The sequence below is a fragment of the Cherax quadricarinatus genome, chromosome 21 (assembly GCF_038502225.1).
Source record: "Cherax quadricarinatus isolate ZL_2023a chromosome 21, ASM3850222v1, whole genome shotgun sequence".
Classification (NCBI taxonomy): domain Eukaryota; kingdom Metazoa; phylum Arthropoda; class Malacostraca; order Decapoda; family Parastacidae; genus Cherax; species Cherax quadricarinatus.
In genome coordinates, this window is record NC_091312.1 from 16457565 (window position 1) to 16475311 (window position 17747).

General features: G+C 45.5%; 1 protein-coding gene across 1 annotated transcript in view; it reads left to right on the forward strand.

Moving 5' to 3' along the window:
- The first annotated feature begins 498 nt into the window (after positions 1 to 498).
- LOC128689128 (uncharacterized) overlaps positions 499 to 17747 on the forward strand; it is a 91345-nt gene continuing 74096 nt past the window's right edge. The window contains exon 1 of the mRNA XM_053777251.2: positions 499 to 772. The gene's annotated coding sequence lies outside the window, so the exon portion shown is untranslated. The remainder of the gene's footprint in view (positions 773 to 17747) is intronic.

Consider the following 17747-nt stretch of genomic DNA (forward strand, 5'->3'; position numbering starts at 1 on the left):
CCTTTTCCTATTCTTTTCTATTTATGCTTACATTACTTTTAATAGTCTTCGTCTTGAGTCTCTGTTGTGTTAGTTATGCGTCTACGCGGCCGATGGAACGATAAAAATGGGATTGTGTGTAGCGCTGAAGGAGGGAACGGTGATTTGTGGATATGGGAGTGTCAGGCAATTGGTTTAGGCCAAACTACAACCGCTATCTTCCTTCTTGGGGTGAATGTCCCGTGCGTGACACCCAGCTACGATACCGTGGCAGTTACTAAGGTCTAGATCACCGTGGGTGTCGAGGCTGCAGGCGCCCTTACGACTGGCAAAGCCATTCCTTCATGATCAAGTTCAAGTGGCGGTGAGATCCCGTGCGAGAAGGGCGTGGAAGTCTTCCAGACGCTACGGGCGGGAGGCGGCGAGTTGTGCCCTTGTGGCCGGCAGTCACGCAGGAGGAGGGGTTTGCAGTCGCGATGTTCGTTCGTCGGTGCCTGGAGGAGGCGCTGGGGGCGGCTCCTTCGAAGACATTATGAGGCACAGGCGAGAAGCAGAGACCTTCAGTTGCGTGTGCAGTGCCGTGGTGGAAGGATCAGGGAGCCAACCATCCAGTCAGGCACACACACACACACACACACATACATCACTGTGATAACTTCGGTGAATATTTTTTTCTTGGACTTTGTTCTCCCTACCGTCCCTGCGGCTTCTCTTCCCTCAGTGCCAGGAACAGTGACTCGTGTGTGAGAGACAGTGACCAGAAGTGTTGGTGAGCAGTGCCTAGCTTCTTAAGGTAAGCAGTCACTGCCACTATTGTGGATTTTACAGTGTCATCAACAGCCGTTGTATACCATCATCCTTCACCGTCCTCATGGTACACCACCGACACGCTCCTGGCCATAGGGAAGACAAGACACAGGCAGCAGAGCAAGCATTTCATGGGAACTACGTTTCGCTCTGGGTAGACCTCTAAGCTATACACAGGGTGAAACGTTTTCACAAACAAGAGCTTGCTCCGCTGGGTGTGTCTTCGCGTCTGCCAGGGAGACTTCGATGCTACAGTAGATACCAATCCTCACCCCGCCCGCTCTTCCAAGCGATCCCATGATCCAGGCGAAGTGCTCCTGCCCCAAGGACTCGAAGCTGTCCAACCCCGGTTCCTCGGGTCAAACCCCATTACCCCCCAATTTCCCACGCTCTGTATCACCCGTACGGGTTTAGCGATTCCTCGCGAATCCCCGCTCAAAGGCTTTTTCTTTCCTAGAGAAGCCCTAAACCCGCAGGGGGTCACATGGCGCCTGGGGAACTGAAGTTAATTGTGTTTGATCCAAGGAAGGAAAGGATGCCTCCAGTTCCTTCGCATCAAGAGCCCTCGCCATTATCATGGAGATGAATTTCTTTCAATATACATGTATATACAGAACTGCTTGTTCAACAGTATTGTGGATACATAAGTGTGTGTAACCGTATCCTGGACACATATATAGCAGTATCCTAGACACATGTGTAGCAGTATCCTAGACACATGCGTAGCAGTGTTCTGAACACATGTGTAGCAGTATTCTGAGCACATGTGTAGCAGTATCCTAGACACATGTGTAACAGTATCCTGGACACATGGGTAGCAGTATCCCGGACACATAAATATGTGAAGCAACATCTTGGACACATAAGTAGGTGAGAAATATCCTAGACACCTAAATATGTGTAGCAATATTCTGAAGACATAAGTATGTGTAGCAGGCAGCATTCTGAACACATATGTGCACCAGCATCCTGGACACATGTGTTGCAGCATTCTGGACACATGTGTAGCAACATTCTAGACACATATGTGTAGCAGCATTCTGGACACATGTGTAGCAGCATTCTAAACACATATGTGTAGCAGCATTCTGGACACATGTGTAGCAGCATTCTGGACACATATGCGTAGCAGCATTCTGGACACATGTGTAGCAGCATTCTAGCCGCATATGCGTAGCAGCATTCTGGACACATGTGTAGCAGCATTCTAGACACATACGTGTAGCAGCATTCACATATTCACTGAGAGAGGCACCAAGATATATACCTCTCAGTGTTTACCTTGTGTCTCGTATCATTTTAGGCCATCAAGGAAGTATTTAAGGGTTCACTTATCTTTTACAAATGCATATTTCTTTACAGGATACATGTATAATTTGTCACAAGATACATAAACAATTTTCTACAAGATACATATATAATTTGTTACTGGGGAACATATTTGTTACAGGATACATATATAATTTCATAACTTCTAGAAAGACTAAGCTTTGGTAGTTTCGCTATTATTATCTTGATTATCCGAATTCTAGCTAACTTGTGATTTGTATAGAAAATAGTAACAGGCAGCACCAAGTGTTCCTCTCATATACAGTTTCTATACAAAAACATCTGTAACAGCTGTCGCCAGGAAAAAAAAAGTGTGTGTGTGGGAAAGGTGTCAAAGAAGGTAAATGTGTGATATAAGACCACCACTCTGTGACCTTACATCACCTTTGGAGTACGTATGAATACAAAGGTGAACTGGGTAGTGAGTTTGTGTCGTGGTGAGTTGTGTATGTTGTTCTCTGTTCTGACTTAATATTCTCTTAAGCCTTTGTAAACATTGCCCCTCAATGTTCTCTTAAGACTTTGTAAACATTGTCTAAAACATCTGTACTAGAGTAAAGATTATCCATGTGTTTTGCTACACTTTATCCTGCGTGAGGAAGCACCACGTGAGTATGTGTTGGGTCACACACCACGTGAGGATGTTAGTGTTGGGTCACACACCACGTGAAGATGCTAGTGTTGGGTCACACACCACATGAGGATGTTAGTGTTGGGTTGTACACCACGTGAGGATGTGTTGGGTCACACACCACGTGAGGATGTTAGTGTTGGGTCACACATCACGTGAAGATGCTAGTGTTGGGTCACACACCACATGAGGATGTTAGTGTTGGGTCACACACCACGTGAGGATGTGTTGGGTCACACACCACGTGAGAATGTTAGTGTTGGGTCACACACCACGTGAGAATGTTAGTGTTGGGTCATACACCACGTGAGAATGTTAGTGTTGGGTCACAGGCTTCATACCACACAGGGTATCCCAGGCTGCATTAATGACGGAACGAGCCAAACCTGTTTGGGCAACGGGTGTAGCTGTGTGTGTGTGTGTGTGTGTGTGTGTGTGTGTGTGTGTGTGTGTGTGTGTGTATGTATGTGTGTGGGGCATTGGGCAAGACTGGTCAGGGCAGGGGCATGGCGAGACATCTCCAGGCGAGTCTAGGGCACTAGGCGAGACTAACCACGTGAGACTGTTAGATAAATTTAGCTAACTGATTGTAATAGTAGTAGTAGTAGCAGTAGTAGTGGTAGTTGTGGGTAGTAGTAGGTAGCAGTAGTAGTAGTAGTTGTAGGTAGTAGCAAGTAGCAGTAATAGTAGTAGTAACAGTTATAATAGTAATAACACATAGTAATAGTAGTAGTAATAGTAATAATAGTAGTAATAATGGTAATAGTAGTGGTAGCAGGTAGGTGGCGGTAATAGGTAATAGGTGGTAGTATGTTGTAGTAGGTAACAGTAGTAGTAACAGTAGGTAGTATCGGTAGGTGGTATGTCGGTGGTAGTGTGGTATCAGGTGGTAGTAGGTAATAATGGTTGTGGTGGTATCAGGTGGTAGTAATGGTAATAGTATTAGTGTAGTGGAGGTATCGGTGTGGTGGTAATAATGGTTGTGGAGTGGTATCGGTGGTAGTGGTAATGGTAGAGTGGTGTAATGGTGGTGGTGGTGATCGGTGGTAGTGTGATAGTGGTGGTGGTATCGGTGGTAGTGGTAATGGTAATGAGTGGTAGTATGGTGGCGGTGGTATCAGTGGTGGTGGTAATGGTAATGGTGGATAATAGGTGGTAGGTAGTATTGGTGGTGGTGATCGGTGGTGGTGGTAATGGTGGGTAGTAATGGTATAGTGAGTAATGGTGGTGAGTAGTCCCGGTGTGGTAGTAGTAATGGTGGTAGTGGTGCATCAGTGGTAGTAGGTAATGGTAATAGTAGGTAGGTGGCGGTAGGTAGTAGTAGTAGTAGTAGTAGTAGTAGTAGTAGTAGTAGTAGTAGCAGTAGCAGTAGTAGTCGTAGTAGTAATAACAGTAGTAGTAGTAGCAGCATTCGTGGGAGATGGCTAAGAAGCAATCAGGTTCGATCCAAGGATGGAGGAGGCAAGATCAGATTCCTCGGATCAAGAGCCCCTCAACAGCTTCAAACAGACTCAAAAATCTCAACGAAGCTAAACGCAGTAGTTTAATCCTACTTAGAGAGGAACCAGCGCTGCCCGCTGGCCGGCCCCACCACCCGCTACCCGTTACCGGTTTAGCGGCCCCACCACCCGCTACCCGTTGCCTGTTTAACGGCACAAGAGCCACTCCTCCTTCAGAGACACTCTTTGCCTCCTAGAAGGAAAGTTGTGAGAGGATAACGGAGCAGCTGGAGCCAGTTTCCCTTCTAGCGAAACCAGTACTGTGTCCACTGAACACAACTCCGTCTCCACTGATCCCGGTACCGTATCTACTGAACACGGCCCCGTGCCCATTGAGCCCGGTACCTTGTCCACTGGTCCCGGTACCGTGTCTACTGAACCCGGTACAGTATCCATTGAGCCCGGTACCGTGTTAGTCTCTGGGAAAACGTATCCAGCTGTATTAGGATGGAAGCTTGGAAATGGTGAAGTAAACTGGATTTGGTGTATATACATTGTAAACTGAGGTACACCGAACCTCAGTGTAAATACATTGAGAGATACACATTGAGAGAGACCTCTCGATGTATATACCGCGTATATAAAAAAATACACACGTTTCAATATATATAAAGTGAGACATACACCTCTTGGAGTATATACAATGAAATACTCTCGCTGTATATACAACAACACTTTTCAGTGTATAAGCAGATACACCTTCGGGTAATATACACTGAGATACAAATTGGTCTTTGCATATACATTTGGGAGAGGGACATCTCTCAGTAGAGATGTCCATCTCTCAAATGTATATGCATATTCACAAATACACATCTCTGTATATATATATATATATATATATATATATATATATATATATATATATATATATATATATATAATATATATATATATAAATCACTTGGTGCAAGAGACACCAGTAGCCACAAGGTTTATCCTGGTTGGGTGGGGGGTGAGGGAAGGTGGTATCAGGTGGTAGTGACCAGGACACAATATGCAGCGCGCGTGCCTGAGCTCTCTCAAGATCAAGGACGAGGTAGTAAACACTGACTTCCTCTGCTCAGCGGTGAATGGACTGCCACGGAAGGAAGGCATTGCGACGGAAGGAAGAGATGCCACGGAAGAAAGGCATTGTGACGGAAGGAAGAGACTGCCACGGAAGGAAGGCATTGTGACGAAAGGAAGAGACTGCCACGGAATGAAGATATTGTGACGGAAGGAAGAGTCTGCGAGGAAACCGATTGAGAAGGAAGGAAAGAACTGTGAGGGAGAGAAATGACTGCCTCGAAGAGACAGTCTTGTATCCTCAGCTTCCTGTGGAAGCCAAAAAAAAAAAAAAAAACTCACCTTTTTAATCCTAACAGAATTTCCAGTACATCCATAACTCCCTAAGCTAAAAAAAAAAAACGATTGCCTTTCTCCTCTTTAATAGCAAGTCAAACGATCATTAGGAAAAAAAATTCAGTCGCCATCCCCATTCAAGACTTTATATCATAAGACTGAAAGACTCAAAGAACCCGGAGGTCCCACTTTAAACACCAGGAAACTGATAGACCAGCATAATAGCAGAGGCTGTCATCCTAGGTGTGCTGGGTACAATGCTTAATAGCCACAGGTAGCACACGTGCTGATCACTGCTGATCACTGCTGAGCACTGCACGCAGCCCCTGATCACTGCTAAGTATCCCCTGCCTCTGAGAGTAGCGCTTAGGGAGCGTCAAACTAAGAATTTATTCCTACCAGGACTGTGTTTCTAGATAGCTAATGGATAAAAATTACCTCGAAAATTGTTGCGATATTATAGATATTACAGGATGTTGGATTTTTTTAAACGAGAGTAAAATAGCCATCGAGTGAGGGAACTAAACACTTGATTTCCTCTCTTCTCTCTCTCTCTCTCTCTCTCTCTCTCTCTCTCTCTCTCTCTCTCTCTCTCTCTCTCTCTCTCTCTCTCTCTCTCTCTCTCTCTCTCTCTCTCTCGCTCTCCTATACAAGCAAAAGAAGCAGTAACAGTAGCTGTTTCAGTAGTAGAAACAGCAACAGCAGTGTCGGCAGAAATAACAGCAGTATTATCAGCAACAGCAGCAGTAGCAACAGAAGAGCAGCAGCAACAATAACAAGAAACCAAACTGTGTTATCTTCACAACGAGGGCTCTTATCTCCTTCCTGTCTCCTGACTCACCTTCACTTATCATCTCCGTCATACACGGGAGTACATGAGAAGAACAGACAGCAGATGACGTGGAAGTCCCCACCGAGGCTTTCTGCTGTGTACTATTAGCTCCTGCCTGGATTATGGACTATTGTATATTATCTAGGTGTATGAATCAATGATGGAAAAATAAAAGGCTCCCTTTCCTCCCTCCACGCCCTCCTGTGGGCGTGAAAAAGAGGGCAGAAGTGTACCACACCATAATGAAAAAAAATATTTACAGGAGAGTTGGAAGTGGCTGGAAGACACTAGCTATAACGACCTCTGCTTAGTACTGTTTCTGTCACAAATTACTTGTGTTAATCCACTGCCACTCTCAGAGCTGTGTGCACCACGGGTTCTACCTCTGGTTACCAACAGTTCTGTTGGAAATATATACACATATGCAGTATAATGTGATCCTTTATTGATAACGTTTCTCCCACACAGTGGGCTTTTTCAAGTCACAGGCTTTTACAAGTGGGCGAAACGTTGTCAGTAAAGGATAACATTATACTGCATGTGTGTTTATATTTCCATTGTGTCGGTATTTTATACCATTTATTTCCAACAGTTCTGCTGTAATTATCACAATCACTTCCTTCTACCTCGTTGTCAAATGATCGTCCTGATGCAGTTGCTGAGCAAACATCAATATTACCCCAACAGCGTGTCTAGTGGCATCCTCTACTTGCAGAGTGCTTGTACATCTGCTTCTTGAATAACGATGTTAGCGTGTAGTTTATTCCACATTGTTATAATTCTATTTGAAAGAAAAAAAACTTTTCATACTTTTGTGTTGCATCTTCCGCCTCAAAGTTTCATTCTAATGTTTCCTGTTATGAACTCATTTTAAATTTCAAATAGATTTTCGCGAGTCCGATTGTGTTACAGCCATTCAGTAACTCGTAATCTCCGATTCCCATGAGAGATAAAGATTGATACTTCGAGTCTTGCTTCACAAAGTTCACTTCTGAGTGATGATGCGAGCTTGATACAGCACCTCTTCTCTGTACCCTCCCCAGAGTATCTTCGTGAGTTGTGTAATTTGGAGATCATGACTTGACGCCACATTCAAGTTGACATCCAATAAGTGTTTTCGAGTCAGTGTGGCAGCTGAGGTTTTGTACTCAATGTTTCTAGCTGCGAACCGTAGCATTGTGTTAGCTGTGCTGTTGACTGATCAGTATTGTTTGGTACTTATGAGGTCGATGTTTATCATTTCTATAAGGTCCTTTTTCTTTTCTCGTTTTTGTTAGATTGTTGCCAAACATTTAGAATCATGTCAGAGAAATTTTAAAAAAATAATCACTATAGGCATTTTCGCATATGTGTTATTTTAAAATTCAGGGAAATGGCAAAGGCAAAATATAAATATATATATAAATATATATATATATAAATAAATAAATATATATATATATATATATATATATATATATATATATATATATATATATATATATATATATATATATTTATTATCACACTGGCCGATTCCCACCAAGGCAGGGTGGCCCGAAAAAGAAAAACTTTCACCATCATTCACTCCATCACTGTCTTGCCAGAAGGGTGCTTTACACTACAGTTTTTAAACTGCAACATTAACACCCCTCCTTCAGAGTGCAGGCACTGTACTTCCCATCTCCAGGACTCAAGTCCGGCCTGCCGGTTTCCCTGAACCCCTTCATAAATGTTACTTTGCTCACACTCCAACAGCACGTCAAGTATTAAAAACCATTTGTCTCCATTCACTCCTATCAAACACGCTCACGCATGCCTGCTGGAAGTCCAAGCCCCTCGCACACAAAACCTCCTTTACCTCCTCCCTCCAACCTTTCCTAGGCCGACCCCTACCCCGCCTTCCTTCCACTACAGACTGATACACTCTTGAAGTTATTCTGTTTCGCTCCATTCTCTCCACATGTCCGAACCACCTCAACAACCCTTCCTCAGCCCTCTGGACAACAGTTTTGGTAATCCTGCACCTCCTCCTAACCTCCAAACTACGAATTCTCTGCATTATATTCACACCACACATTGCCCTCAGACATGACATCTCCACTGCCTCCAGCCTTCTCCTCGCTGCAACATTCATCACCCATGCTTCACACCCATATAAGAGCGTTGGTAAAACTATACTCTCATACATTCCCCTCTTTGCCTCCAAGGACAAAGTTCTTTGTCTCCACAGACTCCTAAGTGCACCACTCACCCTTTTCCCCTCATCAATTCTATGATTCACCTCATCTTTCATAGACCCATCCGCTGACACGTCCACTCCCAAATATCTGAATACATTCACCTCCTCCATACTCTCTCCCTCCAATCTGATATCCAATCTTTCATCACCTAATCTTTTTGTTATCCTCATAACCTTACTCTTTCCTGTATTCACTTTCAATTTTCTTCTTTTGCACACCCTACCAAATTCATCCACCAATCTCTGCAACTTCTCTTCAGAATCTCCCAAGAGCACAGTGTCATCAGCAAAGAGCAACTGTGATAACTCCCACTTTATGTGTGATTCTTTATCTTTTAACTCCACGCCTCTTGCCAAGACCCTCGCATTTACTTCTCTTACAACCCCATCTATAAATATATTAAACAACCACGGTGACATCACACATCCTTGTCTAAGGCCTACTTTTACTGGGAAATAATTTCCCTCTTTCCTACATACTCTAACTTGAGCCTCACTATCCTCGTAAAAACTCTTCACTGCTTTCAGTAACCTACCTCCTACACCATACACCTGCAACATCTGCCACATTGCCACATATATATATATATATATATATATATATATATATATATATATATATATATATATGGTGAGTAAAAAAAATAAAAATACTGCTGTGAAATAGTCTGATTTAAAGTGAGCTCAATCTTACAAGTTAAATATAATAATCCACTGTCAGAGAAGCAAGAAAAATTATCCAGAAAATAACTGGATAATCAAACTGCAAGTAAACCAGCGGCTCCTTTATCTTTGACAACCATCACTGCTGAGTCAGCTGCAGCCTCACCAATTACTCTTACCAAGAGAAATGAAAAATTTCTCCGGGTCTTAGTGACGTGATAACGTACTGAGTAGAGCTTTTGTTCGTAATATCGAGGTCTGTCCCTAGCTGACCGACTCACCTCTGTCACCTCTTCCATCCACCCCCTTATATAATGACCTTAGGCATCATTATAAATCGGGGAACGAGTTGGGGGTTGAACCCAGGGCAAATGAGTCCTTAAACCTCACAGGACAGTGCGCGTACCACTCGACCAGCTGCCTCTAATAACAGTCATCCAACTTGGTGTATTTCTACACACCTAGTTGGTCAGGCCCTGAGCCACTGGGAGGCCTGGTCACAGACCGGGCCGCTGGGGGCGTTCATCCCCGGAATACCCTCCAGGTAGACTCCAGGCATAGGGAGGTTCCGTGATTTGTCTGCAATCGTGTAATTATGATTTCGTGAGTCACATTGTTATGAGAACGTAAGAATGAAGAAACACTGAAGCAGACCTACTGGCCCATACAAGGCAGTTCTTTCTCAACACCGGCAAGTAAATGCGTAAGATACGAAATCGTTCAGTTGTTCCTATTTTCACTCTAGCATTTTTTTTTATATGTACACTCACACGTTTATTGTGATTTCTTCCACGCAAGAAACGTGTGCATCAGTTGGGTATCTTTATTCCCGAGAAGTCACCTCTGTATTCAACTGAAGAAGTATAATGTGCAGGCGAAACCCTGTGGAAATAAGCCTAAGTGATGTACACCTATCTTACTCGTTGAAGACTGGAAGGTTGGATTTCCAGACGATGACTCTGGATCACCACACATTAGCGACCAATCAGCCGGGTTGTGTTACATACGGGGGTTCGCGCTATAACAGTTTGATTGACCAGACCAGCACCCAGGAGGTCTGGTCTGGGACCGGGGCGCGGGGGCAGTGACCTCCGGAAGCGACGCCAGGTAAAGATGGTACAATGAGACGCATCATAACCACGTATACAATCATATTATGATGAGTTAAACTCGATAACGAAAATGTGTTAACAGCGAGGAAGAACAACGTAAACGTTTTAAAACACTGTAAACATTTTCAAACACTGTAAAAAATTTAAAACACTGTAAACATTTTAAAACACTGTAAACAATTTAAAACACTGTAAACATTTTAAAACACTGTAAACATTTTAAAACACTGTAAACAATTTAAAACACTGTAAATAATTTAAAACACTGTAAACAATTTAAAACACTGTAAACAATTTAAAACACTGTAAACATTTTAAAACACTGTAAACAATTTAAAACACTGTAAACCTTTTAAAACACTGTAAACATTTTAAAACACTGTAAACATTTTAAAACACTGTAAACCTTTTAAAACACTGTAAACCTTTTAAAACACTGTAAACATTTTAAAACACTGTAAACATTTTAAAACACTGTAAACATTTTAAAACACTGTAAACATTTTAAAACACTGTAAACATTTTAAAACACTGTAAACATTTTAAAACACTGTAAACATTTTAAAACACTGTAAACATTTTAAAACACTGTAAACAATTTAAAACGTGAACATTATAAAATACTGTACGAGAGACTTACTAGTAAACAAGTAACACCACGGTCATTACTGTGTCTTAGTAAGTCCAGGAAGATAAACACTTGACACAACATCTGTAACTCTGTATACATACACAGTATTACTCAGTCCATCCTAATACACACTTCTTTTTTCCTTCCCTCCCCCTTTCCATTACTGACACTCCCCCTCCCTCTCATTCCCCCGCCCCTCCACCACCACCACCACCACCACCACCACCACCACCACCACTCCCGTTAACCACAAGTTCTCACTCAAGGAGCAGATGTTCCGTGTCCTAACACAAAACGAACACATTCGTATTCTCAACTTCCGTGTATTGAGCGACCTGCAACCACCACTACCACCACCACCACCACCACCACCACCACCAAATACCACCACCACTACTGTGGTTATCCTAGGTGTGGTTATCTTAGGCGAGGTTATCCAAGATTAGGCTAGGCTATCCTAGGTGAAGTTATCCGTGGTAAATAAACTAGACTACAAAAAGAGTTGAGAGAGAGAGAGAGAGAGAGAGAGAGAGAGAGAGAGAGAGAGAGAGAGAGAGAGAGAGAGAGAGAGAGAGAGAGAGAGAGAGAGAGAGAGAGAGAGAGACAGAGACAGAGACAGAGACAGAGAGAGGGAGGGGGGTTGGAGATAATGCTCTGTTTTCCACAACTCAATTATTGACTCGTGTTGTTTCCTTGTACTTCCTGCTTCTCACCCCCTTCCTTCCCCACCCTATTCCCTACCCTTACCCTCTCCTGCTTCAATTCTTACCCTCTCGTCCTTCCCCTCCCCACCACTCTTCTCCCTCCATTCTCACATCATCTTATCCTTTTCGCATCTCCTCTTCCATTTATTCTTCCATTCTTATATTCCCCCCTTCCTCTCTCCCCTCTCTTCCTCCTTTTCCAAATCCCCCTCTCCTCCACCCTTCTTCCTCACCTATCCCTCTATTTTTATTCACTCTGCTCCTATCCTCACTGCTCCGGCTATCCTGAGAGATAGTATTTCCCAAGTGATAGTAACTCCAGCTCTGCTGGGAGCAAACTCTTGAAGCTGTCGTAGCTGATGACCTTTACTGGAATATATGTCCATGTCCTCATTGTCCTTCTGTAGTCTCCCAGCTCAGGCTGACGCTACTGTAGTCTCCCAGCTCAGGCTGACACTACAGTAGTCTGCCAGCTAAGGCTGACGCTACTGTAATCTCCCAGCTCAGGCTGACACTACAGTAGTCTGCCAGCTAAGGCTGACGCTACTGTAGTCTCCCAGCTCAGGCTGACACTACAGTAGTCTATCAGCTCAGGCTGACACTACAGTAGTCTGCCAGCTCAGGCTGACGCTACTGTAGTCTCCCAGCTCAGGCTGACACTACAGTAATCTGCCAGCTCAGGCTGACGCTACTGTAGTCTCCCAGCTCAGGCTGACACTACAGTAATCTGCCAGCTCAGGCTGACACTACAGTAGTCTGCCAGCTCAGGCTGACAATACTGTGGTCTCCCAGCTCAGGTTGACACTACTGTGGTCTCCCAGCTCAGGTTGACACTACTGTGGTCTCCCAGCTCAGGCTGACGTTACTGTAGTCTCCCAGCTCAGGCTGACACTACTGTGGTCTCCAATCTCAGGCTGACACTACTGTAGTCTCCCAGCTCAGGTTGACACTACTGTGGTCTCCCAGTTCAGGCTGACGCTACTGTAGTCTCCCAGCTCAGGCTGACACTACTGTAGTCTCCCAGCTCAGGCTGACACTACTGAAGTCTCCCAGCTCAAGCTGACACTACTGAAGTCTCCCAGCTCAGGCTGACACTACTGAAGTCTCCTAGCTCAGGTTGACACTACTGTGGTCTCCCAGCTCAGGCTGACACTACTGTAGTCCCCCAGCTCAGGCTGACGCTACTGTAGTCTCCCAGCTCAGGCTGACACTGTAGTCTCCCAGCTCAGGCTGACACTGTAGTCTCCCAGCTCAGGTTGACACTTCTGTGGTCTCCCAGCTCAGGCTGACACTGTAGTCTCCCAGCTCAGGTTGACACTACTGTAGTCTCCCAGCTCAGGTTGACACTACTGTAGTCTCCCAGCTCAGGCTGACAGACTGCAGAACTATGTGACTCATCCTGCGCGATGGAATACAACAGGACTGAGAGGGAAACACAGCGTCAGTTCCCACTGTGTAACTACCTCACAGAACACTGTGGCAGCAAACTGTTCGTGTGTCCAGTTATATTAAATAATAATAATAACAGGATAACTACTTACCCTGCCCACATGTCTCCATTACACGAGCGAACAAACCACTGACTACCGTACTACCATGTTACCTGCTTCTTCAACAACACAGGAAGGTTGAACCTCGGTGTCTTGGCTTCCCGTCTCCTTACCTAAGCTGCAACAGCTGCAGTCAGCTGTTGCACCAGGACCTAAATATTGCTCTGCTAAGCGGCCTTGCTGTCATTAATATTAATTTTACGCATTCCGGCGCGCAAGAAAGATGTCGGGCTGGGAACTTCCGGTTAACGCGGGCTCTCAGACACCGTAACTGCTGAATGACCTTGTTTTGCCTCGTTAGGTAAAGTACCGTGATTCAGGATGACCCTATTCTTACCTCGTTAGTTAAATTATTTTATTCAGGGGATCCCGCTTCGTTAGTTTAATTCTGCGTTCCGGTGTCTTTATTATTGTTTTTATGTAGATGATGTTGTTGTCGTGGACAACACGCGCCAACCTGCAGCTCGGTGGTTTAGCTTCAGACTCACGATCGAAAGGTTCTGGGTTCGATACTCGGGAGAAATGAAGCGTAGCCACGTTTACCTAACACTTAATGGGTAGCTGGGTGTTGACCAGCCGTTGCCTGTCGCATCCCAGGAGAAAGCGACACTTTTCTCAGTTCTAGACTCTGGAATGAACTGAGATACAATGAGAATTATCTGCCAGTCAGAGCTGGAGGGTATGGTCCTAAACCTGAAAGAACTCAATAAGTGTTAGGGGACCACGACTCAACACCCTCCGTTTACGCATAATGGGGATTACCAACAGACCCCATAGAAGTCTTCAAGAGGAACCTCAGCAGATCCCTCATATCACTTCTTGGTCAGCCGGGTTATGGTGCATACGTTGGACTACGGGCGGCGAGCACTAACAGCTTGATCGATCAGGTTAGCAACCAGGAGGTCTGGTCTGGAACCAAGGCTGTAGAGTGACCTCACCCCACACCTACATGTGTGGGGTGAGGTCGAGGGCAGGTGTTAGCATGTGTGAAGCAAGATACACTCTTTGTGTGAGATACCCCGTGTATAGTTACATGCATATATGCATACAACTATATATAAATTGTACATATGACTAACACCTGCAGACAACACCTGCCTCTCTCTGAGGCTGTACTGGTGTCAGGTTCAGTGGCTGGAATACACTGGCGAGAATGATCACATTCACACATGATTAATCGTAATAAAAGTAGTACATAATTATATATATTACCGATCAGAAGCATCCACTTCTACCGCACTATATACCATCCACTAGTGAGATATTATATATCATATTATATGTCATATTCACTTGCACTGTTTCCCATATTACCCAACATTATTTCAAATTCCATCATTTATAAAATAGAGTATATATTCTTAAACTTGTTAGTTGGAGTGTATCTCCCAACTAATCAGTATATATCTTCACCCTAATACTCAGCAGAGGTACCTAATTACCCTATATATGGGAGAAATCCACTAGTATTGTAATTAGGTGTTGCATGCGAGTATATAAGGGAGGACTGACACTATGTACATCAAAATAAGTAAAATAATGGATATAAAAGGGTTCATAAGTAATGGACTGGGTATAAAAGAGTTAATTAAATGGAGTTAAGAATATGAATATTTACTGACAATTAAAAGGCTCGAGTTATAGGTATTAAAGACACACAAAACTTTACTCGTCATAACATCGATATAAAACCAGAGCCGAGGAAATATTGGCAGGGGAGGGCAATGATACGAACTCTGTCAGGAAAGACAACACTCACTCGATACTGCCTCCAAGGCTCTGAACCACTGCCATACCACCGCCTAGCCAGGCCTTCACCTCTTTCTCTCTCTCTCTCTCTCTCTCTCTCTCTCTCTCTCTCTCTGCAGTTGGTAGTAAGATTATTTAAATACAGGAACACATAAGGACAGTTGTCATTCATAGTGTAAATTACCTAGAATAACCCCCCAAAAATGTCAAAAAAGAGATTTATTTATTTTGGAAGTCTCACCTTATTTCCACTCGAGGCGGAACGATTAATAAAGCTGTCTTTACCGTAGATCAACACGATACTGGACCCTGAGGACTGGCACTAGTGGGTCCAGATCTTACAGGTGCCTGGCTGAAACAAGCGACTGGTGGCCTGGTGGTTAACGCTCTCGCTTCACACGGCGAGGGCCTGGGTTCGATTCCCAGCCAGAGTAGAAACATTGGACGTGTTTCTTTCCACCTGTTGTCTATGTTCCCCATCAGTAAAATGGGTACCTGGGTGTTAGTCGACTGGTGTGGGTCGCATCCTGGGACACTGACCTAAGGAGGCCTGGTCACAGACCGGGCCGCGGGGGCGTTGACCCCCGGAACTCTCTCCAGATAATCTCCAGATAATAACCGGTAGCGAGAAAGAATAGTGCCAGCGGACACCATTAACTTGATCGACCAGGTCAGCGACCAGTAAGCCAGGTCTGGGACAGGAACACGGGGGTAGTAACCTCCGGAAGCGACTCAAAGTAAACTACAGGTAAACTCAGTGTAAACAGTAGCTATATATCATATGAGCTGAGGATAAGATAATATATCTTAGCCTGTGTGAGGTGATGTATGATAAACATCTCTTAACTAGAGTGAGATGTAGTATGATAAACAGCTCTAAGCCTTGATGCTAGCGATGTGCTCTAGATCCGAAGAACTGGAGCAACTTTTACTCTCCTTTAGGTGCCGTATAACTTATGGGTTTAGCCCTTACTCATGAATAGAGTACATTATACGTAATGCACTGCATAAATACCCTTCTTTCAAATGGCCTAGTTCCGTCAAGTGTTGTAACAACAGTAAAATTACCTAAAGGGCCTCGTTCCGTGTGCTTACGTGCTTGTGCTTACGTGCTTGTGTCTACGTGTTTGTGTCTACGTGCTTGTGTCTACGTGCTTGTGTCTACGTGCTTGTACTCACCTAGTTGTACTCACCTAGTTGTGGTTGCAAGGGTCTAGTCACAGCTCCTGGCCCCGCCTCTTCACTGGTCGCACGTAGACTGGTGTCTACGTGCTTGTGTATCCACATGCTTGTAAAAAGGACTTAAATTACTTGTAATTTGAAGCCTTTTACAAGTATGTACTAGATAACAAATGAGCCTATTTTATATAAGAAATAAATTCTGAACTGAGAAATAGTGTGGTTTTATCGGCGAGTGTGTGGGCGGGGGTGGTGTGGGCGGGGGTGGTGTGGGGCGGCATGGTGTGGGCGGGGGTGGTGTGGGGCGGCATGGTGTGGGCGGAGGTGGTGTGGGGCGGCATGGTGTGGGCGGAGGTGGTGTAGGGCGGCATGGTGTGGGCAGAGGTGGTGTGGGGCGGCATGGTGTGGGCGGGGGTGGTGGGGGGCGGCATGGTGTGGGGGGTTGTGTGGGGCGGCATGGTGTGGGCGGGGGTGGTGTGGGCGGGGGTGGCGTGGGCGGGGGTGGTGTGGGGCGGCATAGTGTGGGCGGGGGTGGTGGGGGGCGGCATGGTGTGGGGGGGTTGTGTGGGGCTGCATGGTGTGGGCGGGGGTGGTGTGGGGCGGCATGGTGTGGGCGGGGGTGGTGTGGGGTGGCATGGTGTGGGCGGGGGTGGCGTGGGCGGGGGTGGTGGGGGGCGGCATGGTGTGGGCGGGGATAGCGTGGGCGGGGGTGGTGTGGGGCGGCATGGTGTGGGCGGGGGTGGCGTGGGCGGGAGTGGTGTGGGCGGGGATAGCGTGGGTGGGGGTGGTGTGTAGGGCGGCATGATGTAGGGGGGGTGGTGTGTGGGGCGGCATGGTGTGGGCTGGTAGCCACCATGGGCCGCCACAACACCTTCCCCAACACCACACTAACTGTATTCCGTCCTTTTGTTCCTCAAGGACGGAATTCCAACGTCAGACGCCTGTCAGTGACCCTTAAGTCATCTTCCTTTAGCGGGGGATTTGGGGAGGGGGTGGAGGGTGAAGGCAGGAAGTAGAAGGTTTGAGTCAGCGGTGTATTTATGATGGGGAGGGGAGGGGAGGGGAGGGGAGGGGAAGGGGAGAAGCAGAAGCAAGGAAACGAAGTGGAGATAGAGGATAGAGGTGCAACATGAAAGTGGTTAATTTAAGTTTACCTCATGTCCATCCTGTCGACGGTGGTTGCTAGTTTATTGTGCACCTCATGTCCATCATGTGGACGGTGGTTGCTAGTTTATTGTGCACCTCATGTCCATCATGTGGACGGTGGTTGCTAGTTTGTGCACCTCATGTCCACCCTGTGGACGGTGGTTGCTAGTTTATTGTGCACCTCATGTCCATCCTGTGGACGGTGGTTGCTAGTTTGTGCACCTCATGTCCACCCTGTGGACGGTGGTTGCTAGTTTATTGTGCACCTCATGTCCATCCTGTGGACGGTGGTGGCTAGTTTATTTTGCCCTATGAACTAGACCCCCAAAAGGGCTATGACGGTGAGCTTGACTCCTCCATCATTACCGACT